The 27,117-nt window shown below is 31.9% G+C and overlaps 1 protein-coding gene across 4 annotated transcripts in view; it reads right to left on the reverse strand.

Annotated features, from left to right (window-relative positions):
• The window catches only part of LOC136979878 (cytoplasmic polyadenylation element-binding protein 2-like), a 197,812-nt gene that overhangs the window by 37,768 nt on the left and 132,927 nt on the right, over positions 1 to 27,117 (reverse strand). The window lies entirely within an intron of this gene.

Here is a 27,117-nt window from a genome sequence, read left to right on the forward strand (position 1 = left end):
GTCCTCAGAAATGCCAAAGACCCATCAGTTTGGTGACATTTCCCAGGCCCCCTTGACTGACCATAGAACTAAAAATGAATTGGAGTATGTTGGAGTTACTGGAAGACAGGCTACTTCCAGCATAAAAGAACACCAAATGGACATTTCCAGGGGTATGTTCTACCGCATTATCAATATATGCTTCCTACCTACTTTGGTGGAGGATGCTGGTCTTATCAAAATGGATAAGACCAGCATCCTCCACCAAACATCTGACAGGAGGAAACTCTGCTACCTTGAGCTGTTTGAAATATACAAGGCAGCATTGATTAAAAAGACAATCAACTTTAAGGATGACCACACATTTCCCAACCCATGAAAATTTTTCCTCCACCACCCGTAAACTACAGATTCATATGGGAACTGTCTCCTCCAATCAGTAACCGCCCAGATTGGATACATCTCCACCAATTAACGAATGACAACTCATTGCATTCGAATTTTCGAACATCACGGCTCCAGTTTCCATTTTTACAGCCTGATAATGTCCAATGGAATGTAGATAAAAATGTTTGTGAGTAAAGAACTTACAAACATACAACAAACGAAACCCGATATCATAAGCAAATACACCAACAACTGCCGTAAATAATCGGGCTAAACTTTGGATAAATGATTATAGATTAGAAATAAATTTGGCACTACAGTTAGGAGTTAGGTGCCATCTATTATTAAAATTAATAATTATAACATTTAATTAATTAATTTAGATTAAACTGGAAGAAAAGAATCAGCCTGAAGCAGGACTTGAACCCACAACTCCTGCTTACAGTGCGGACGTGTTGCCAGTTACACTACCCAGACCTTCAGTCCGATCTCCTCTTCTAGCACATAAGACTGATATAACCATCCACGGTTATTACAGTGCCGACTGGGGACATATCTGCACCCATGGCCAGAAACATCCACTCAAGGCACTCAGTTGGCCATCGCAACCCCAGCAAGGTATATAACAGGGGTGGGCAAGCAAGAGGTCAGTGGGAGCCAAAATGTAGGTTTTGCAAAATGAATGGGAGCCGCAGTTCTGTACCGTCGTGGCAGGTAGTATGGTAAAGCATGCGATTTTATTATATAATATAAATATAAAACAAATATTGAATTTTTTAATAAACATATTTCCACAAAATTATAAAAATAAAATTGTAAAAATAATAATAAAAAACAGAAATTAACACTTTCAGCAAGAGCAGCATGTAACTCAAAAAGAGCTGCATTTGCCCATGCCTGGTATATAAATTGGCAGCAAGATATATATAGCTTTTTACGGCAGTTGTTGGTGTATCAGTAAAGAACTTTTGCTGGACTTTAGGCTATCGAATAAACTAAATATAATACTCGTATATCCAGCATTTAGCTGTCATCTTTTATTATGAATTTTTGTTTTATAGAAAAACCAATTAGAAAATTTGACTGTGTAGTTGATTTATGCAAATATCTAAATGGAGATTAAACTTTTAATTTTCTGTACAATATTGTATTAGCTTTAATTTTCATTAAATAAGCAGGAAACTTTAAAACATTATTGTCAAAATTCAAATTTGTTTTCAATATAGTCAAATATACCATAGATAAGGACAAGTGATATCAGGGGCAAATCCTGACAAAAATTTTTGGGCATGCTGGAAGTTATAATAAGAATAATAAGCCTATCTTTAGCACTAAACAATAGGCAGAAACGTTATTTGATGTGAATAAAAAAGTATGAACTATTATAAAGTCCATTATATCTACACATGAAATACAGTGAAAACTGCTTAGGTGACCACCTGCTTTTGACGGGAAACCGTCAAAATGGGCAAAAATTTCTGGCATGGAATAGTTCATACATTAGCTCTTCGTATATGTTACCCGTATTAAATGACCACCTGTGTAACATAACCGCGAGCATCGATTTTTGGTCTGAAATAACATACAACAACTGTAATAAGCAACCACTTCCACAAATATATCTGGTCTAAACTATTATTTGAATCCATCTCAACGTTTCCCCTTCCTAATATAATGAATTAGTCTAAACTCTTGTTCAAACCCACTTCGGGCACTTCTCCCATGCTTGAAATTAGGTGCAGGTGTTAATGACTTAGTCTAGCAACAAAGGAAATTTCATTTCAGTTTGTTTGAAATTGTCCAAAAACAAAAGAAATGAAAAGTGCTGTCATTAGAAAATTGTGTTAAAGTTATCAGAGAAAGTGAAAATGGTTTATCACAACCGCAATTAATGATAAAGTTTAACTGTGGGAAAATGAAATTTATTTTACCGTAGACCTACAGTATTTTCCTTAGGGGTAAAAAATATTGTACTGTCATGATCTAATCAATCGGCTGACCTCATCGTTTGAAAAAATTTATTTTATTTATTTTTTTTTATGCTCATATACAGTACATGTGCAATAAATAGTTTCTGTATCAACCTACCTTATTTCCACAATATTTAAAAAAAAATAATATCCAAGTAATTTTCGCATGCAAAATATTCAAAAAAGAACAATAAATGCATTAACACAAAAATCAGTTTTACAGACAACCTTCCTTTTTTGATTCCACAATTGTCATTGGACAATTGCAGAATATAATGAAATTGTATTATGAGAAAAAATAATAAAATGGTTTTATTATTAATTAATAATTTTTCTTATTGTACTTAAGAAAATATTAAATATTAAAAAATACAGTATTTTTAAAGTTAAAATAAGATTAAACTAACCAAAACCAAAGTGATGGAGAGATACAATGTGCTTGTATATCGATGAAGTAATACACGTAACTGAGGAGCGAATGAAAAGAACCAAGTTGAATTAATTAAGTTGGAAAAAGGAAAGTGTGCATCATAATCAAGAAAATGCGAGTATTGTATTAATCTTTAAAATATTGGTATTAAATCTGTCTTATCAAATCGCGATGACTTTTGCTTAGTAGAAATGGTTAAAAAGTGCGCAAAATAAATACGGTATTACAGCACCACCTGTATTGGACAACCACCTGTCTAAAAGACCACTTTTTGAAGGAATGTGGGTGGACCCAAAGACAGGTTTTACTGTATATTATAATGAAAAAGTATTAAAAATTTATGATAATAATTCAAATTTTGTGGACCCTTGACTCTGGGGGGCAGGGCTTAAGCCCTATTAATTTACATGTAGATCCACCCAATACGTAATACATGTGTGCTGACTGGGTACAGCGAGCTTTTGATACAATCTGGCAGTGTTAAATGCTTCCAATGATGTCATGCATGCCTGCTTGTTTGCTGCAGCAAACCTTCACATGAGTAAGCAATCGAGTTCCCGCAAGCATGGCACTGACTTAAAATGGCTAGTCGCTTGCTGCCAATGTAAACGCAAACACAAATGATAAAAGAGTTTACATGTTTACATGAGTCAAAACTTTCTCTTAAGCATGTGTCACATGCTAAGCAAGTCCAGAGGATTTGCTCCCAAGTGATATATATAATGTAAAGGTGATATGAAAAATAATGTTGAAAGAAAAATTGATTGTAAGAAACATTTTATTTGAAAAAAATATTTAACTTTTTCAAAATTAGATTAGTGGTATTTATATTCAAAAATTAATGAAATTATTTGTAATGTGAATTTTTAAAACTTTAAATTAGTTTAATATTAAATTAAAATTAAAAATTAATATTAAATTAAATTCTGTATTTTCTAAATACAAAATTAAAAATAATATATAAAGACACACACACATATATATATACACACACGTGGTACGATCCAAAAGTTCGGGGACTGCAGTAATCTATGAAAACAAAAGCATGTATTTGAAGTTACAGCGTATGAAATGGATTCTACCAAACCATCTCTACGTGTTCAGGTTAATTTCACCCATGTCATGTGATTAAACCGCAAGTGCTGCTGTTTTTTTCTGGAGATAGTTACCTTTGTTCTGCGATGTAATAAAAATGGGTTTCAAGAACAACCTCCAACATTTCGACTTTGCCATGGTAGAATCACTGTACACCTTTCTTAGCAATTTTAAAGTCTCCATAGGGTTTTACCTAAACGCTGACAAAATTTAATGTTGGAGGTTGTTCTTGAAACTCCACTTTTATTACGTCGCAGAACAAAGGTAACTATCTCCGGAAAAAAACAGCAGCGCTCGCGGTTTAATCACATGACATGGGTGAAATTAACCTGAATACGTAGAGGTGGTTTGGTAGAATCCATTTCATACGCTGTAACTTCAAATACATGCTTTTGTTGTCATAGATTACTGCAGTCCCTGAACTTTTGGATCGTACCACGTATATATAGCTTTTTGTGTTACATAATGAAAAACTATGAAAAACTAAAAAAAATGGATAAGAAATTTCTCATTTCAAATTTTTGTTTTTAACAAACATTTAAAATGAGAAATAAAAATACAATAAAATTAGTGAGCTTTTTAATAAGACAATGTTTAAGCCAGTGATTCTCAACCACTGTGCCATGAGAGTTTTGAAATGTGCTGCCACTGCGAATACCCGTACATAAGCAACGTCAGACAAGTAGTTCAACAGGTTCTACCTTCCTAGGGTGCATTTGGAAATTGTAACTGGTGTTACCGGTAACTGCCAGTAATTACCAAAGTGTTTAGACAATGTGACCTAAATAACCAACCAAGTTTATAAATCACTGTTATGGCATCCTGCAGTACTTACCAAAGTAACTGTGTGTGCTGCCAAATTTTTAAATTTTTAAAAGTGTACCGTGATGAAAAAAAGTTGAAAATCACTGGTTTAAGCATTTAATAATTTTGACACACTGTTCAACCTTCAAATATATCATTCACATATATAAAAATTATAGTGATACAGTAGCACCCCATTTATCTAGATCAAACAGGACTGGATGTGATCTAGATGACTGAAAATTTGGATAGTCTGCAAAATTTGTTAATATTCACTCAACATCCAAAACTACTTGTTTCCCTGAGTTTCAGTCACCTTCAATCTTTTGTAAAGTAAAGATCGTGAAAATGGCATTTAAAGAGATAAAGTAATTGTTATAATGGAGAAGAAATTAGAAATATAAAATAAAATGCATATAAACTGAGTTATTTACATATGACAACTCTCAAGTTTGCAAATGATAAAGTTACTAACACATTGACTGCTGTGAGAAGTGCAACATTTTTATTCAACAGGAAAGTAGCAATTTTTTTCTAAATGAAAATCTTAAAAGATTCAACAAGCAAACTCAAAGAACACTTACATGGACTGCATAACAATAAAAATCATATACCGATTCATAGAAAACAAGTCTATTCTTATAAGCTGCAATGTTACACTCAGACAAGAATGTACCCAGTTCTTTGATTTTTTTCCCATTTACAAGTTTTCTGTATATCTATCTTCCATACTTCTGAAATAGGGATTATGTTGTATAATCCAGATAAACCAGAAATCCAAATAAATGGGGTCCCACTGGAAATAAAAACTATGTAGAAAATATTATCATAAATTTCAGTAACATGAATTTTATCAATGAAGATCAAATTCCTAATTTCTGTATAGAGACAGACAAATTCATATTTGCAAATTATTAAGACCTATTTACCAACATAAATACATTAAATATCACATTTTAATAGATATAATGTTGATGATAGATGCAGACTAGTGAGATAATATAACAATGCTAACTGCTAATTTCTTATCTGATAAACAAATATAAATAGAAAACGCATGTCCATAAAATACAATATGTTTTGTCCAAAATAGTTCATGCTTTTTTACAAAAAAATTTTATAGAACAAACCAAAAAAAAATCTACAATAAAATTACTAAAGAACTATTCTATTCAGTGGTGCAACCAGAGGGGGCCAAGAGGCCCTGGTATCCTCTAAAGAAAAAATAAAACAATACTAGAAAATTTTCCAAAAAATATTTTCTTAATCAAAATTCATTTTTTTATTTTTATTGTGTCATATCTTCTATTTCTATAGTACTTATGAATTAGCAGTCACACAAGGTAAGAAGTTTATTTGCATCAAACAGTTTTTTTTATCTGTTCAACTTGGCTCCCCCAAAATTAAATCCTTAGTGTGCTACTGATCCTATTGATCAGATAATTTCTCATAACAGATTAGGCATTATACTGATTTGAAGGAGTGAATGTAAAAAGATATATTGTATTGATATGACTATTCATAACTATGGCTGGCCTTCTCAATAAAGAGGCCTGGGTGCAAAAAATCTTTCAAGCTTTAAAATATTTTTCAAAGGTAAAAATAAAAGGATTCAAAATAAATGTATATTGAGAAATATGTATTTATTTAAATATGTGATTCTTTTTCCTATGTCATTAATCATTTCAGAAAAATTACAATTTTTGGTAATTTCCTTTTTAATACTTAATATTGCAAGTGTATTTAAGAGTTATTCACACATACTTGACTGAAGATAATAATTCTTTATTAATTTTAATTTTCTAAAAGAATGCTCTGCACTTGAAAAAGTAACATCTAAATTCCTCTACTAGGTTTTGTAAAACTTCATCTTCTGCTAGTTTGGAAAATAATCTTTTTCTTTTTTGAATTATTTTTTCAGATAAATCTTCTGAAATATTCAAGTTTCATGCTATAATTTTTGTACGGTCTAAAAATGTGTTAAATTTTAGATTTCATTTTTAATTTTATTTACTAAATTAAAAGCAAAGTCAAGAACAATTGTGTTTGCTTGAAATTGTTTGTTGATACTACAAGTATACCTCGCCTTACATCGGTAATTGGTTCCAGGAGAGGTGAAGTAAGTTGAAAAACGACATAAGTCGAATTTACTTGTGTAGTTACGACGTAAGTCAAAACTACGGTGGAAAACACCAATAATGAGCACTTAAAGACTGCTAAATAAGATGACAACACAGAAACACAGATGTTTTCATGTTTCGTTCTCTAGGATTTATGATGATTATACTAACATTTACTGTAAATGTACATATTTTAATATGATTTTATGTGCTTTTAATGCTTTTCTAGTGATATTACGACTTCAATATTTGTGGCGGACAGATGTAAAGTCAAATAAAATGACTTAAACTTGATTTTTATTTTTCCATATACTTTTTTGATAAACGACGTATAATCGAGAATGATGTAACTCTAAACAATGTAACTCGAGGTATACCTGCATTAATTTTTGACAATATTGTAAACCATACTGATAAGCTGGACTCTTTTCAGTTATAAATGGCATTTCTTGTAATGAATCTAGTAGACTTTTAACTTTGGATACTGCTGTGTTATCGTTACTTGCACAAATAAATTCTTCTAAGACATAATAAGTTTGTTCAAACCATGTATACACTGCTTTGACTGCATCTATTTTGGATTCTCATTGAGTATCACATAAAGCATAATATTTAAATGCTTTTGTATAATTTTCCATCTTTTTGTAGATGCAGAAATATACAGTATAAACATTGCAATATTTGAAAATTTTTTTATAATATATACATACTACTGGAAGCAGAATCACAAATGATCAAATTAAAAGAATGTGATAAGCAAGGTACAAAAACTGCATGAGGGTTTAAACCAGTGTTTCTCAAAGTGGGCGATAACGCCCCCTTGTGAGTGGTGAGTAAATCTAGGGGAGGGGGGGCACTTGAGGCAGGGTACTGAATGATAACCAAAGGCAAAAGTTGGGGTCACTGACAACTGTTCCCTTTCTTCTGTTAAACAGATAAAAGGAAACATTGCGTTTAATGGTTTCCAGATGTTGAGAACAATGTACGGTAAGGGCACAAAGTGTGAGATTCATAGAAAAGTTATCCTAAGAATATTTCCAATCCTTTCGCACAAATGAGAAAATGGGTTAAGGGTGTTGGGTATAACTTTATGGAACAAAGGGGGCGGTGGATCAAAAAAGTTTGGGAATCACTAGTTTAAACTAATTATCCTAGATTTGTACACCTTTATATTTTCCCTTCATATTGCTACCATTATTGTATGCTTGACCTCTACAATTCATAATATCCAAATCAGGTTCACTTATTCTTTTTAAAAGCATATTTGCTAGTTCTTCACCAGTCACATCAGTTACTTCAATAAACCCTATAAATGGCTCATTTATAATTAAGTTTTTGTCTTCAAACAATATTATTACATAGCTAATAATTATTGTTGTTCCTTGTGAGAATTACCAGGAGTACAATCCATTTGGATACTGTAATTTGTGGCTGCTTTTAAATCACCTTTAATTTTATTAAGAACTTCATTACCTAATGCATAAATAATTTCCTCTTGCAATTTATAAGTCAAATGATGCACAATTCATTTTTCATATTTTTAGCACAGGGTCATATTTACTTAATAATTCTATTAAACTTAAAAAATTTCCATTATTCTGCACTCCTATTGCTTCATGGGATCCTTGAAATGACAGATTATTACTTGCTAAAAATACATCTACAATTCTTTGGAATAGTAATGTTAGACATTTCATTTCTTTATTTATATTAATTTTGTATGTTCTGTCAACAGTCGATCATAAATTAAGCCTTTTTAATAATGCTAGTTATGCAATAAAACAATTACAATAACCAACAGAAAGCTCATGATCTCAAATTGCAGATGACAGTTTTCTCCATTTATTAAAGCCATATATAAACTGTGTTGATTGATCTTTTCCTCTTCTTTTGGAAAAGTAATGCACAACAAAAGCAAAGTCTGAGTAAACTAATCAACTGCAAAGCTGAGTTACCAATTGGCATTTATTTTTTTTTTACATAGTATGATATAGAAAATGATCTACATTCAACATTCTTAATGAAAATGTCTTGATGATGATGTTTAGGTCTGGTTTTAACACAAAATAATCTAAATTTATCAGTTATAATATTTGGCCACAAACCTAGATCATTTATATTCACTTGATAATCATTGTTATTTGCTGTATCCAATAAGTTTATATAATCAGATGTTTGAATTCCACAGTTTCTACATTTTCATTGCAAAGTTGTACAGCTTGTTTGGAGTTTTCTTCTCCAGTTGAAGCTTGAATCACAACTGCTGAATTTTGTTGTCAGATTTATTTTGTAGTATGAAAACAAACCTACTTGTAACTTTGAAATTTTGCCTTTCTTTTTTTTCTTTTCTGCTAATTTCCTTTTTTGACATCCAGAGGGATACTTTCTTGGCATGGTCATTATAGGTTCTAATAATATTAAATATTTTTATTCATAAATTAACAAAGTTAAATATGTAATTACTTTTTACAATATTACAAAATTTTAGCAACACTCAAGGAATGTGTTTATTTTTTTTTTGTTTGTTTACTTCAGTACTTCAATTTAACCCTTATCTATCAACTGAGTTGAAATTAATGTAGTTAAGAATACACAGAAGTTGGAAATTCCTGATTCAAATAACAAAAACTAAATGCTTGCATCATCTAGTGGGTGCAGTGGTTCTTAACCTGGGTTTGACCAAACCCCTGGGGTTTGGCGAGTCAGTCTCAGGGGTTCGGCGGAGGTCAACCACCTGACGTCATCGTGACGTAGAAACCGTATTGGTTTCGAAAACTAATGCTACATAACGTGTGTTCTATTGGGAAACTAACTTCTCTTACTCTCTAACTGAAACGAAGTGAAGAGGTTCCAATCGAATACACGTATAAACGACCTGCAAGACGGTCAAGCACACACCCGACTCATACGTTCGTGATGACACGCCCCACTCGGCTATCATTGGCTGCGGGTGATCACGCAACATCGCTTGGCCTTTCTATGCTGCAGGAAATTTGGTGTGCCCAGTATTCGAATTGTGACTGTCGTGATTGTACGTCGTGTGATTTCTTTTTTAATATTTTAATCCCTTCATACTATGTCGAGCAAAAAAAGAAAGTGGTCGGACGAATATGTACAATATGGATTCACATGTATAACGGAACGTGATGGGAGTCAGCGTCCTTGTTGCATGATTTGCAATGCCAAGTTGAGCAATTCTAGTCTAGCACCGGCAAAACTAAGAGAACACTTCTTTAATCTGCATGGAAATTACAAAAATACAACACTCGCTGAATTCAAGGTGAAAAGGGCCAGATTTGATGAAAAGGGTAGTCTGCCTGTCCTCGGCTTTGCACCCATCGATAAACCGATCCTTACAGCATCGTACGAAGTCGCTTACCTTATCGCAAAGCAGGGCAAACCACACAATATTGGTGAAAAACTCATAAAATCAGCCATGTTGAAGATGGCGAATATCATGCTGGGAAAAGCGGCTGAAGTTAAGTTATCCCAAATTCCTCTTTCAAATGACACCATCAGTGACAGAATAGACGACATGAGCAAAGATATCTTGGCCCAAGTAGTTGCAGATCTGATTTCAAGCCCGGCAAAATTCAGCCTTCAACTCGATGAAACTACAGACGTTTCCAGTCTAAGTGAGCTTGCAGTATTTGTGCGCTATGTGAAAGATGACATTATAAAGGAAGATTTTTTATTATGTAAGCCTCTTACAACAACAACTAAGGCAGCCGATGTAAAGAAACTTGTGGATGACTTCTTCAAAGAAAATAATCTTTCGTGGGATATGGTTTCTGCAGTTTGTTCGGACGGAGCTCCAGCCATGCTGGGAAGAAAGTCTGGTTTTGGTGCGCTAGTGAAAGCCGATGCACCACACATCGTTGTTACACATTGTATTCTACACAGGCATGCGTTGGCAACAAAAACCATGCCTCCAAAACTGGCAGAAGTCTTAAAAATTGTAGTGGAATGCATAAACTATGTGCGAAATAGTGCTCTGAGGCACCGCATCTTCAAAGAGTTGTGTAAAGAAATGGGGTCTGAATTCGAGATACTTCTGTACCATTCAGACGTTCGGTGGTTATACCGGGGACAGGTTCTGAATTGTGTTTTTGCCCTATGTGAGGAATTAGCCCTGTTTTTGCAAGAGCACCAACATGCTCATGCAGATTGCTTCAAAAATTCTGAATTTATTCTCATGCTTGCGTACATGGCTGATATCTTCGCAGCTCTCAATCATCTGAATCAACAGATGCAGGGCGGTGGTGTCAACATCATCGAAGCGGAAGAAGCCCTGAAGGCATTTCAAAAAAAGCTACCGTTGTGGAAACGACGAATAGAAAACGGTAACTTTGCAAACTTTACCCTGCTAGACGAATGTGTAAATAAGAATTATGATGTGCCTGGAATCGGAGATATTTCTGTATCGGGGGAACTGAAGCACGCAATTTTCATGCACTTAGACGAGCTTGCAAAGTCTCTTGAAGGGTACTTCCCTTCAAGAGAATTATATCCAGCATGGGTGAGGCAGCCATTTACGTTTGATGTTGAGAAAACAGATGTCAATGATACATACCTGGATAAAATCATTGAAATTCAGCAGAGCCAGGTTCAACAGCAACTCTTCAAAACAACAACGCTCTCATCGTTTTGGTGCCACCAAATAGTAACGTACTCTGCTATTGCAAAGAAAGCTCTGGAGATTTTGATACCGTTTGTGACAACATATCTTTGCGAGCAATCCTTTTCGAGGATGCTGGACATTAAAACGAAGAAAAGGAACAGACTTAGTTGCGAAAATGACATGCGAGTGGCACTTTCCAAGGTAAAGCCTCGCATTTCCGAACTGGTGTCTAAAAGGCAACAGCAGCAGTCACACTGATTTTAAATTTTGTTCTTTGTTCTTAATGTTTTGTTCTTTGTTCGTAATGTTTTGTTCTATAATGGTTTTGTTTATTTTGTGGACCAATAAAATATATACGTATGTTTTGAATTTGAAAAATTATATTTTATTTTTCCAATTAAAAGGGGTTCGGTGAATGCTCATATGAAACTGATGGGGTTCGGTACCTCCAGCAAGGTTAAGAACCACTGATCTAGTGGAATTCTCAAGAATTACTTTGTAGAGTGGTAAGTTGGAAAGATATACAGTAATAATCATGTTATATTAAATACTGTATAGTAATCAAATTTAAAAATAAGCTAAAATATATTGTTTTCAAATTAAATACATTTGAAAAAATTAATTAAATAAAATATAATAGAGTTTAAATAAGAGTGCTTAGTTCATGATCATTTCAGGGCAGCCTCAATCGTGGGGCCTGGGTGCATTAAACCCACTGCACCCCCCCGGATTGCAGACCCTGTTCATAACTACAATAAAATTTACTAGTACTATACATACAATAAAAAATGAAGGTATACAGACTGATTATTAAACTAATGACAATACATATGATAGTATCACATTAATATAATCCCTGAAATCTTATATCAAAGCATATAAACATTGCACTAATTCAAGAATATGTACTGTACAATCAATTATTAAAAGCAATTTTATGTAATTAAAAAAATTTTTTAAGTTCAGGTAGCTCACAAAAGGATTTTTTTTATAAAAACAGAAAAAAAATCTTATCTTTGCAATAATCATACAATATTTGACATTTGGTTATATAAATCAATTCACTTCAAAATAAACTTGTGATCAGAAAACAATTTTTTCCCTCCAATATGTTGATGATTAGACGAATTAAATATTAAAAGTTTACTAATAACATAACTATAATAATTGAAGCGTGCAATGCCATAATGTTGTAAATGCCAAAAAACAAACTTTTTAGGAGAGAGAAAAAACATTTTTTCTAATGAACAAACTATAATCAAATGCTATAAAAATTATTTTAACAATTTACACTTTGGAATAAAACATTGGGTTTAATTTCAAACACCTAAGTATGCTGGTAAGGAAACAAAAAAAGTTTAAAAACAGGGTTAGAGCCATAATGTTGTAAATGCCAAAATTGTGCAAGTGCATAAAGTTGTAAATGCCAAAAACAATCGCAATCATAAAATTAATGTTTCTGCAGCTGAAAAACAGTTTTGAATACCAAAAACTTACATTTAAATTATTAAACACAATTTACAAATTCAATATCAATTTTAACATTAAAAACAGGCAATAATCTATTAGTGACTGCTTCCTGGCTTCAACAATGTTGAGCCCACAGTTTTGGTACTTGAACTGGGCTGTAATCTTTATCAATTGAAATATAATTATGATAAATAAAGGAAAATATAAACAATAAGGTATTAATTTAGTGTAATAATAGTTAAAATGTATTTAAAAACTTCAAATTTAAAAGATTAATGGAAGTCCGAATATCATTTTGAAATATTAAATAATAAGGTGATACAGGTCAACTATTAATAAACTGGGATTCAGTTATCCGGTTCTGCATAAAAAACTCACTGCATTACAAATTGGAATAACAAAATGATGTAAATGTAAACCGTAACATTTTACGCCCAAAAGTCACGTGGCTTGCACTTTGGCACTTAAAACGTTATGGCTTGCACATAAATTCATCTTCAAAATATAGCCACTTAGAGCGCCACTATCGCCACAATATTTTTTTGTAGGAAAAAACATTGCATTTAAAATTCATTTCTTCAATAAAATGTATTTTGAGAAAAATGGCATTTACAACCTTATGGCATTGCACGCTTCAATTATTAACTATAAAACATAGATATTCCATTCAAATCTTGTAACTGTCAAAATGTTATATAATTTATACTTTGCTTCTATTTTGTTTCTTTAATCTCAATATATGATTGGTCAAAACTCCTCACCTTTCTAGGAATTATCAAATCCACAGATGCTGTAATCACCAGCCAATCAACTTTATTTTACCCAGATGCATTTCAGAAATTACAATATTTCTGTCCTCAGTGGGTTTTCTTCTATACAAGCTAAACAAGGTACAAACACTTTTTCAATACACTTACAATTTCAATGTTGCAACCATTTAACTACTTTCATATTAAAATCATTTTCATCTATATTTCCTTGTTAACAATATTTTGTTATACCCAGTCCTTCCTATTATTACTTTCATTCATTCTCTATCACATCATTTTAAGATTTTAATATAATAGTAATTAAACAGTAGGAACGTTGAAATTGTAAGTATATCAAAAAAGTGTTTGTGCCTTGTTTAGCCTGTATGAAAGAAAACCCACTGAGGATGAAAATACTGCAGTTTCTAAATGCATATGGGTAAAATAAAATTGTTGATTGGCTAGTGATTATAATGTCTGTGGATGTGATAACTCCTAGAAAGTTAAGGTGTTTTTGACCAGTCATATATTGAGAAAACGTTATATAAAATTAAAATTTAACAATAAAAATATTGATAAATTAAAAATTTTTTAAATGATTATATATTAAATCCAAAACAATGTATAGTAGAATCTCATATTAACAGATGGCATTTTAGTAAATTTTTTCCCAGGTCTTGCCAAATCAACCTAATTTTACCTCCTTTTAGCAAATCCATTACTCAGAATAATAGATTTTCTCTACCCAAATCTCTTGTAAACTTCATGTTTTTTCAACATTTAGTTACAATTTGGGTGTTTCTGGAAATCTGTAGAGTTCAATGATATTACATCTGGGATATGTACTGTACAACTGAAGAATTGAGAAGTGTCAGTGGACTGATAGGATTGAGGTGTCGTCTCCTGGTGAACATTCTGACACCAGTCCAAATGTAGTGTCGAAATTTAGCAAAGTCATCAAGTATTTCCAAGTCATGAAGACCTTCCTAATGAGTTTCAGTATAAAAGAACAGGCTGTAATGTACTGTACTGTACATGACACTGCTAATATCAAACCACTGTTGTATTCAATAGGCAGAAAAGAGGCATCAAAACAAAATGACAAGTTTTTTAACAAATCATGAAGTCAAGCAAAATGCTAATGAGCATATATAATTTGCCTCTTTGTGTTTACAACATATACAGTTTCTATCAGCTTTGTTGTACATATGTATGGCATAATATACACATATGTTACAAACGTATATGTATCTATAGGATAAAAGCTAGAGATTGCAAGAATGCTACATATAAGAAATACCAGTACTTGAAATAATTTCAAGTACTGGCATTTCTTATATGAAGTGGTTAAAAATGGAAATTTTTTCAAATAATGGATATTTTCCTGAGAGAAATCTGTTGTTCACAATATAAAGGATTCTTAAAACAATAGTTGATTTTCAGAGGCCCAAGCAATCTGTTAAAATGAGATTCTTCTGCAATTCAATTTTCCCTATTTCTGGGAAAAAGAACACTTCATTACTTAAAAAACTATCAACCATATAATGAATTAAAAGTTTCTCTTATCAAAAATTATGAGGCACATATAGAGGTTCAGCCCATGCTATGCAACATATCCAAGGTGTGCTATGATGAGAAAACTAACTCTTGAATGATCAGAGAACAACTGTATTTATACTCAGTTACTGCAGATAACAAAATATGAAAACTTCCTTTCTCAGAAACATCACATATTAAGTTAGTTCAGTCTAAAGGAGAGATCTTGGCTTCAATGATGTAGAGATAGAGCACTTGCCTCTCATTCTTCTAACAATGGCTGAAATCCTATTGGAGACAATATGAACCTTTAAGTGGGTAAATTTCCACAGCATAACTCTCTTATTTTCCAGCTAATTGTACCATTTGAAGACCTTTTTATAAATTGTCTTATGTTTGTCACAGTTTAGCCTGGATTTTCTTTTCACAAAAAAAAAAAAAAAAAAAAAAAAAAAATTGAATTAGAATTTAAAATTGCAAGGGGTTTGTACTGTGTAATAGAGTAACAGAACAGTAAAAGGACATCTTTGGCCACACACTGTTTAGTTCAATCCATAAAATCCCAGTATCCAATATGGCCTGAAAGCAATACTGCATTTGCATTTGTCTATTTAGTTGGCCTGTAGCAAGGAGGATTTTCAGGCTACATCTTCAAAGTAGTCTGTAGTCCTCCAGATAAACCAAGGGCCTGAGAGCTGGCTTGAGCGGGAGAGAGCTGGAAAATATACCTGAACTGGACTGATACAGTTTTTGTTTAGAGAAAAACTTACTTTCATCTCCAGAATACTCATAGGATTTTGCAAATTTCAGTGAAATAATGTAAGAGTAACTTAATTTTTTTATAAAGTTTTGTATGAAAACATTTTACATTTCAAAAGAACATATATAGTCTATGTTTCAAGTTTGCCTTTGCCCATAACACACTTTACCAGTATGATAATTTGGTGTTTACTGTATTCACAGAGTAAAACCATAATTTTGTGCTAACTACAGGTATTCCTCATATAACATGGTAGTTATGTTCTAAAAAAGAGCCATGTTATGAAAATCCGTGCCATACAAAACAAAGAACTAGTGGAAAACATAAGGTTAGGTTCCAAAAGTTAACAAAAGTATAATATTTGTAATTAATATTAACACTAAAACAGTGTAGTTGAGATTACAGGATGATTTCAATTTATTTGTTAACCATTTACTATTGAAACCTTAGTGGACAAAATCCTAGTAATAAATTAAACTGCTTACATTTTTAAAAAATTTGTCGTCATCTTAATTTTTTTTTCTGATCTTACAACCTTAGCCTTATTGTATCTTTTTAAAAATATATTTTTTAAAAATGTAACAAAAATCTAAAATCCTAGTAAATAATAGAACTGAAAACATTATTAATGAAACAAAAAAAGAAGTGAAATTGGAAACTATTGTACAGGGGATTTCCTCAATTTTTGAACTGTGTTGTACGAGGGATACCTGTATCTCTAATCATTCATAGTTAATTTTTCCTATCATAACATACCTTAGGTATGTTACATAACGTATGCTGGACCCTAACTGAAGTTCCTAAATCCAACATCAGAAATTATTATTAATTCTTGATTTTGATATTAAGAATTTTTTACTGTTATCCATTTCATCCATATTGAAATTTTTTAGTACATGTATTCAATATTTTAGTACATCTAGTACATGTATATGTTCCTTTAATGATCTATAGAAATTCCACAATCTAAGAATGACTAATTAAGAAAACAGAAAAACTTCAGATTTTAATTTATTAATTTCTGAAAAGTGAGAGTGTAATGTTTTTTTATATTCTTTTTCATATGGTTTTGACCAATATTCTTATTTCTTAGAATTATAGATTATGTAGAACTGACTATTTGGAAAAGTACAGTATTTTAGAACTGCAAATTATTTAATCTGTATTTCAATCAATAAGAAAAAAAAATAACTGCAGAGTTTTGTATTTTGTTATTTAATCTGTAGATATATAACATTTGTCTTATCTTATTTTACATTTGAGAAAAATTTGATAAATAAAGTAAAGAAACAAATATAAAAAAAAATCTAAATAGTAATTTGCAGAAATATTACTAATAAATGAAAAAACAATGTTATTATAGAATACAATAAAAATACAATTCTATTTCCAAAAGCTGGAACTTAACTCAAAATGTATACCAAAGTTAACCTAGGCACTTTTCCAGCAATGCAGGTTATTGTAGTAAGGCTATGATAATCTTCAGAACCAATAGTGATCAATAATTTTGATTTTCAAACTTACATCATCAAACATTCTATGGTTGTTCCATGATTTTGAAGAATTCCAATACATTACCAATGGAATGCTTTAAGTTTCTAAAAATTGTAGAATTTATGGTTGGACCTAAAGCTGACTAGTTAACATACATTCCCATCCAAAACATAAGCATAACATGAAAATTCTCAGATAAAGAGCAAATGTGTGAGTTTTATTGAATGGAATTTATTTTATACTATGAGTGTGATATCCAAAACATTGAACATGAATAAAATACATATTGGCACTGTTCAAAATACACAAATCAATCTATGGGTAAAAACAAGTGTTTCATTCTGTGCTTTGATACTTCAGTTATGAATGTGACAGTGAAATTCCAAAATAGCCAGTTTATGTTCCAAAGAAAACATTTCAGTGATAGTCAAAAATAAAGTAAGACACCAACCAATGCCAAATTATCGGGCTAGAAACGGCTATAGCAATATTAATTCTGAATTCTGTATATATATATATATCAATGCAACCCAACAATAATCTGGAGATTACTAGCTCTGGCTGCTTTCTTATGTATTCCTCTTAAAAAAGGGAAATAATATACAACCACCCTTTGTTTCTGGACACCTAAAGCATTCTGACAACTTGCTGCTTGAAATGTTGCGATCAACTTCCGAATTATTTCTATTGTATAACCTTGTTGTGCGATCTTTAAGATGTAATTCAGCTCTGTTAAGGTGTCATTTATGCTGGTACAATGTGTATATGCCCTTTTTATTAAGGATCTGAAGGCTGTCAATCTGATGTGGAAAGGATCCACAAAGTTATGTGGAATTAAAATGGGTTGAAAACAAGGTTTCCTGTATACTTTGGTGCAAATTTCACCATATTTGCAAGATATGGAAATGTCCAAAAAGTTTACAGATGTTTTGCTCTCCTGACCTACTTGTAGAAATAATCTGTAGGGGTTATTATTGATTGCTGTTAAAAATTGCTGCAGGTTTGGTTTTCTATTCTATAAGATGAAGATATCATCCACATATCTAGCATATATGATAATAAGGTGTTGGAATTTGGGTAGAATTCTCTTTTCTAATTGTCGTACCACTAGCTCACATAGTATTGTTGAGGTGGGACTGCCCATGGGCGCCCCTGTTCCCTGTAAGTATAATTTGTTCTCAAATTCAAAGAATGATGTATAAGATACAAGATGCACCAGTTCTAGTATATGATTGTGATGTTTACATGCATCATCGATGTTGGCTAACAGGAAGTTCCTTATAGCACAAAAACAAGGAGGTATTTTTATAAATGGATACATAGATTTGAAGTCAAAGACTGTCATGTATTCCTTGTCTACCAGAGAAACGATACTGAGACGTTCATAACCTGCAGCGAATTGTTAACTGAAAATGGATGGTAAGTAGCTTTGGCATGGTAGAATTTGACCAGCTGTTTTTTTAATCAAGAATATCAGTGAGTTACATTTCTCGAACACAGGACGTATTTGGCTTCCTGGCTTGTGTGTCTTGGCAAATGCAAAAATTCTTAGTGTTTTTGGTGCATGGACCTTGGAGCCATGCATATGTAAAAGCCTTGCTAACAGAGTGGAGGTGAATCTCTTAACTCTTTGCTGTACTGATTATAAAATCAGTACAGCAAAGGGTGCTAGTTGGCATTCCATGGTCGTAACATATTCTCATAATTTCTCATTGTAGGCAGATCATTTGAGCAACACCACTCCTTTCGATTTATCCGCTTTCATCAGAACATCGTTGTTACGTTCCAACCATTGGTGTGATTTGTGTATAATGTTTCGAAAGTGTCATATGTCTGTATTATTGCTTTTCTCGTATGCTGTCTGGAAGTTGGTTTTTCAACGAAAAAAATCTTGACGTGTCATTCATACCATTAGTGATTAATTCAATGTCTGGTATGAAGGTTTCTGGCTGTGGCAAAGGGTTAAGAGCATAAAGTGGTCCGAATTTTAAGACAACCAGAATGCATTGCGAGTGTACAATGTCATCCTATATCGTGATGTAGGAGTTCCCAGTTCTGTCTGGTTTAATATTTTGCATGTGGAATATCCACTTTAGCTTCTGTATATATTTTCATTTCAAATTTCTTGCAACACACAGTGATAAATTAATGATCCTCTCATTTACTACTGCTAGGAGTTTTGGGTCCTGTGCATAAATGTTGTTTTCCATGTGTATCAGTTTATGTAACAGAGCATATGTGTGGCGTCTGGTATTCCTAATTGCTTTTCCGAGGCACAGCGTCGCAGATGTGGGAGAAGTGAATTACATCCTACAGGTAATTGTATGTGATAAATAGACATTGGAAATGCTCCAATGAGGTGGCATTAATTTAGAAAATCTAATTTAGCCTTTGCTTTACGTATTTTAACCCTTTCCATGCGGGCGATCTACAGCAAATAATTGAGTGGAATTCGTCATGCGGCGCATTTTTTGCAGTTTTTGGATGATTTTTAAATCGCGATATTTTCGCTTTAAAATCGCGTTATGTTTAATCTGTTTTTTGCGTTTGATTAAGAACATATTACAGTTTACGATTGTATAATTTTTAGTTTTATACATATTTAAAATAATATGAAGTTTACGAACAAATTTGAAGGTTACGAACAAAAAAAAAAAAAAAAATTAATTTACAGAGAATCGCTGAACTTTGTACATCTGTTAGATAGAAACATCTGTCCTCTATTAAACAAAACAAACCGCAACTTTCTACCTAGAGCGGGGGAGAAGTTATTGCCATTATTCACACTATGTCTCTAATTACTTAGCTGGGAGAGTAGTCGATTGTTATCGTGAAGATAGTTTTAAAAACACATTTACTCGCCTAAATATTGTCGAATTAGCTAATTTAATGTCTAAGTGCATTAAATTAGTTAATTAGAATTAAAAATCGATTTAAAAAGCGAATTTACAGTGATTGTTTACATTTTACTTCGAAGGTTGGAGGCGGGGCTTTTCGCGGCAATTTTTTCGTTTCATAAGTCTGTGATTAGTTAAAGTAACGTCAACAAAGACAGAAGAGACTCAATAAAACTGTAGAAGGAGTTTCCCTTTGATTGTTTTCAGCCAACTGTGTAGTTAACTGCGAAGATTTACTGTAGAATAGTAGGGGATGTATTTACCAAAATATTTATGGCCCAGGGGTGGTAACAAAACGTTTATTGGCTTAAACAAAGTCAATCGACCTACAGAATAGCGAATCAAAGCTAAAATCGCTGGAAAATCGAATATAACGCAAAATAATCGAATTTTTTGATTAATTACGCCGAAAGGCGTATGCCGCATCACGAATTAACGGCAAGTCACGTGACATACGCCTAAAGGCGTATAACCGCATGGAAAGGGTTAAGGACCAGTTTATATGTCATCTTAACTGATGAAGATCGGTAAAACCATTCGAAAATGTTTTTATTAGTATAATTATTTGCTGGATTTTAAAAGGTGTATTTTTCTTATATTCCTTATTGACAACATTCTCATTCACAAGTATAACTTGTCATTTTGTCTATTTTTTTGTTAATTTTCTAGAATGTCTCACTCGACATTCGAAACTCTTTTTTTTTTTTTTGTATGCTAATAATAGATAGAATCCTATTCTAAGTTACTGTAAAATTTAAATTTCTGTAGTAGTTTCTGATTTGTGTAAATTTTCACTTTTGTGCTCATTTTTTTGGAGGGAAGTATAGTTGAAGACATTCATCAGACACCAGAAAAGTGCCTATGTTGACTTTGGTATGCAATAAAAATGTAAGATTATACAATTGGTGTTAAAAATATAGTCTTAATGTAGAAGGAAACTATATTATGAGTTTCAATTATTATTATGAATGTAACAAAATATCAATTTTATGTATATAATCCATGAGTTAACTATGTTTAAAAGTCAATTGGAAAACAATATGTGGGTTGTGACAATATGGGTTATCTACTAATTTTAACTTACAATTATGAATTCATCTAACAACTTTTCCAGACACATTCATTTGCTATTTCAACTTTTTCTAAAACCACCAAAGGCATATATGTCTCTTCCTATTCACTTTTTGTACATTGATCCTCCATGCTTTAATTGATATTGTTAGACACCTATTTGAACTTGCATCTTGAAATGGTAATTAATAATTGAATTAAGTGTCTATAATAGACACTTAATTCAATTATGTAATTATATAAGCCATTGATTGCATGTCAGTTTATCTGTAACAGTATGCCTAGAAATGGCCACTAGGGTGCCCCTAGCTATTATTTAAATTAACAATAAATTCAGTTTTTTGCGTAACAATATTAAAATAACAATAAATGTGTTTTTTTTTGCATTTTTGACTGCGTTTTAGTACGGTATGCCATGAGAATGCACATTAAGAAGGGATTTTTTAAAATTGCCCCATCTGGGGAGAGAGTTAAGGATTATCCTGAAGAGTTCAGCTTCTACTGTACTATTTTAGATGCGGTTTTTTGTGTTTTTGGCTGCATTTTAGTAGGATATGCCATGAGAAATTCAGTATATTACTATTTTTATTTGTAATATGAATTTAATATTTATACCACGAAATGACACTGCTGCCTACTAGGTGGTGTCTCAGGCTACTAGTATTGAATAATAATCTAAGCTGGAATCACACAGTATATGAAGACACTGAAAACACCTTATGTACTTTATCAGCAATTTGTTTTCAATAAAACATGTTTTTGGACTGATTAATAAGACTTCATCAGGTTTTTTAATAGAAATTCTATTTTTCAAATGATATTAAATTAAGTTTTTTAAAAACTAATGGGATTTTTGATTATGATAGAAATAATATATAAATCTAAAAATAAAAACACAATAAAAATAGTATACAATCAAGAATAAAAATTAAAATGAAATAATCCAACAGACTGTGATGATGCCTTGGTTTTTGTAGTGTCACATATTTGTTACCCTCCTTCTTAAGGGGATTATAAAATAACAATCACCATCAAAAAGATAGCATCATACAGTCTCTGCTATAAATGCATTGTTCTCTTAATGTAAATTTAAAAATTCCTAATAAATCTGCCATTTGTACTTTGTACCAGACATGACAGCATTTGTTCTTTATATTCTACAAACGCTGTCATGTCTGGTACAGTTCTCCATAGAATGATGATGTCATCTATGTACCTCTTATACAAAAGGATGTTTGGGAGAATCTTGTGTTCCAACTGTCTAATAACCATTTCGCATAGCTCCCAGACACTGGACTGCCCATGGGGACCCCCTTTTTTGTTTATAGACCATTCCATTGAACAGAAAAAATGAATTTTAGCAAATCAGGTGGGCCATCTCCAGCACGTGTTGGTGTAGGGCAATGTTTCTCAACAGGGGCAATTTTCCACGTTGGGGGCAATTAGTAACAATTTATATTTTGGGGGGCAAAAAACAATTTTTTGGGCGATATAGTAAAACATTATATTAAGAATAATTAGATATTTTATTCGTTATATTGTACAATAATTAAACAAATAACATTATACTAGTCACTAGTCTATTCAATGCAATACGAATTTGAGGGCCGAGGCTAACACCCAACAATTTTTTTCAAGGCGAAGGGGCAATACTACGTAACGGTTTTATTGACGGGGTGATGATTCGTTAGAGGTTAAGAAACACTGGTGTAGGATGTGATCTTCAGCAATACTGAATAGAAGATCTCTGAGGGTGCAGAAGGCTGGAGGGAGCTCCATTGAAGGGTATAGGGACTTTAAAGTCCATGACAGACGTGACGGCATTTGTAGAATCAATTAATGACGACTTGAATAGCTTAACCATGGAAATCGAACAAGTAGAGGTCCACTTCCTGGACATAAACCTTAAGGTCAAAGGATCAACTGTTCACACCTCTGTATACCAGAAACCATGTTTGGCCTCTGTTTACATACCAGCAAGGTCATGTGACATATTTTCGTACAAGACCACGGCATTTAACACTTTAGTCAGAACGAGATTTTCTCATTCATCCACCCCACAAGCTCTAGCTACCGAATTAATGCATATAAAACACGTAGCAGCCATGCATGGGTACCCTAATCTGGCACACAAATTAATTGATCGATACCACCGCTCACTGCGCATATCTGCCATTCACACGCGTAGCGACAATCGTCCAGAAGATAAAACATGTCCCTATCACATTTAATCGTTGCATTAGATCATTATATAAGGATCACCAATAAATGCCACATTCGGATCATGTACAAGAGATGTCCGACCATCTTTTGACATCCTCCACAACGGGAAAGATTCCCCAATCATTTACACACTCTCTCTCTCTCTCAGGGACCACAGATGTGATAAGGATCTTATTTATATTGGATTGACCAAGCGTTCCTTAGGAGTCAGAGTGCGTGAACACCGCGCTGACATATAGCATGTAAGGAATTCCATGGCCCTTGCTATTTACATGGCTGATCCTGATATTGAGGAGGCCTTCAACCAAGCGAGGGTCATCCTCACCTCACCTCACCTCACCCTGAACATCTGAGATGATTGGAGGTCATTTCCATTTATAAATATAGCCTTACCACTACATGCATCAATCATAAGGAAGAGCTGAATTTGTCAGTTGCTTGGCAGGCCCTGATGGACACCGATCTTTAATTTTCCAATACTGGCTACCCACACGAATGTGCATGTCCAACGTAATGATTTCACGAGACATGGATTCAATCTAATTTTCAAATCTTCATGTTCTATTTACTTCGTATTCCATCAGTTAATCTGTGTATCACCTGAAGAAAAACTTTAGGCTGTTCGAAAACATTTGTGATGTACTTTATCCATCATATAACTCATACCGGTAACAGGTTCAAAGTACGTTGTTGACTTTAAAAGATAGTTTTTTATTTACTTAATGTTGTTTATACTTGATACTATGTGTCCTATATCTGAATTTAATCTGTTTGAGACATAATGTTTGTTTTATTTAAGAACATTAAACAATTTAAAATACAAAATGTTAATTTTTGTTTTTGCTTGTGATCTGAGGATGAGAGGACTATCATAAAAATGTTAATATATTAAATATTTTATGACTCCTTGAGATTCAGTGTTTTTATTGTGTATGAATTTACCTTATGCATCAAGAAATCTTGACTAATTCTATGAGCTTGGGTTTAATGACATGCAAATACTCTAACAATGGGTAAACTATGCAGTTTTATACACTTCACAATTATCTTGGATTTCTTGCATGTCAATAAAAAAACGAACAGAAATTTTATTCTCAAAGACAACAATAACGATGGCTAAAAAACAATTAAGATGGCTAAAAAAGTAAATCAGTGAGCAGCTTTTCCATTTCTGAAGAAAGATGAAAAAAGGTGCATACAAAGATGAAAATCAGTTTCTTTATGTTAAAATACTTAAATAAAAAAAGCTATAAGTTAATAATAATGTTAAATAAAAGTATAAAGTATAAGTTAAAAGTATACATGTTAAAAATATAATTCAAAACTTTTTCGGTAATTACAGAATTTAAAATTTTTAAAATAAATTTTACAATAACAACCATAAATGCAGAAAATATATTAACATGTATTAAATTTAAAAGTGGAAATTTTTATTTATTAATATTAAGAGCACCAGCTAAATCAATTTATACAGTTGGGTCTAGGAATGTTAAAAAAAAGTCTGAACATTCATTAAATTTAATTTCTGAATTAAAAGTGTTTCCTAAAGAAAAAATTTTAGATTAGATACTATTTTTAAACATTTTACTTTGTTCCTCGATTGGAGACATCCATTCATTAAAGTCACATTTGCCAGTTCAGTGTCTCTTCTATTCTGAATGTGAGGTCCCAGTTTTTAATTCTACTGTGAGATAATTATAACCCTCATAGAAAGGAGCCTGTCTGAAATATCACCATCCTCACAGTTCAAAAAAAAAAAAAAAAAATGAGTGTTTTCCCATTGGAAGGTAACTTATCTACCTGACTCAGTTGAATTGTTAAATCAAAGTCAGATGGGCTAAGATTGACAAAGCTGAAGTCTATAAAAGAGAGAGATTATGATGTAAAAAGTTGCCAGTGAATTGTACCAAACAGGATATCCAGAAGAATCTGTCTATGTTATCATTAGAGAATGTGTCTGTGTACATGTGTAAATGCATGCCCACATCAAACCAAAGATAGGGAACTAACTAACTTTGAGATAACTGAACTACCCAAAGAGAAACTACCACAGGAGAACTAAACTCTGAAGAAACTATTCTGAAGGAAATTACTGTTTTCAGTAATATTTGATTGCAACACTCTCCACATTATGTAGCAATTGCACTTAAAAAATAGAACATATGTAACTGTGTAAAAGTGGGAGAGTGTTAGGCCTCCTTGAGATAGCCTATAAAAAAATTTTTGTTACTTTGTTAAGCAGTTGTTTTTGAGAGAGTCACTCTCTATCCAAACTCACATGATGCTAAAACCTTTCATCAAGATGTGTCACTACTTCTAGTAGGGCTTGCTCTCTGGTCAATCACTCATGCCATAAACAATGAAAGAAAGGGTGGCCAGGATACAACACAAATTAGCACTTTTTGATGATCTCAAACACATTATTAATTGCTTATACAATTTGATATACTAAACTAAACTAGTTTGACATACATAAAGTTAGCTGTGTTAGCAAAATAAGATGCTAGTTTACTTATCTTCAATATATGCAAAAATAAAAATTCAACCTAATTTATTTAACTACAATACCATTTCCTTACTTGTTGCTTAATACATTTATAGAGAATTATTATATCAAAATTTTAAATTCTTATCTTATTTTCTCATTTCTGCTACTGATATAATTCAAGAATTAAAAAAGTTTTTTATAACATCAGTCATTTCTATTTCTAAAAATGATATTTTTATTCAAAACATTTTTGAGACTGGAAACATTTCAATACTTCCTGGCTAAGATCTGTAATTGTCCTAAAAAGATTTAATTTATATATCATCATTTCTAAGTATTGAAAATTAGCTAAGTAATACATTGAAACCAGAGTAAAACTGCTTTTTATATTTTTATTTAAATAAAGTATCTTAAATTATTAGAATTTTTTATTATATAAGTAAGCTATATTTAATACATTCAATCATCATGTTTTAGAAAAATTAGTGATTTATTACATTAATTTTTGAACTAGTTGAATAAATTTTTAAATATAATTTTAAAATAATATATTGTTTTTAAAATTGAAGCATTTAGTTTTATTATGATGAAAATATGGAATAATTTATTCTGATAATCTTTACTGATTCCTCTTACATAATATAAACAAGCTCACATTAAAACTTTTGAGTTAATAATTGATGTTTATATAATTAACTTTTATTTTACAACATAATATCTGAAATAAAAGCTATTTAGGATTTGAAAAGTTTTAATATCTAAGAATATAGGTGAGTTTATTTTACTTGAATTCATCTGATTCAAGCATACTTAAAGCAGAATAGAAAATCAGTGGTAATTTTTATTTTGTTTGCTATCATATTTATCCACAATAAAAGCTATTAATAAATCAAAGTAAGCATTAACAACAAACACTTAAAATATTACTTACATAAATAATAATAAAACATTTTTCAAAACAACTTCCAATTAAATTTTAGATTTAATAATTGCTAAATAGCTTAAGTGGGATATCCACTAACA

Source organism: Centruroides vittatus, unplaced genomic scaffold (assembly GCF_030686945.1).
Source record: "Centruroides vittatus isolate TY-2023 unplaced genomic scaffold, ASM3068694v2 contig_651, whole genome shotgun sequence".
Classification (NCBI taxonomy): domain Eukaryota; kingdom Metazoa; phylum Arthropoda; class Arachnida; order Scorpiones; family Buthidae; genus Centruroides; species Centruroides vittatus.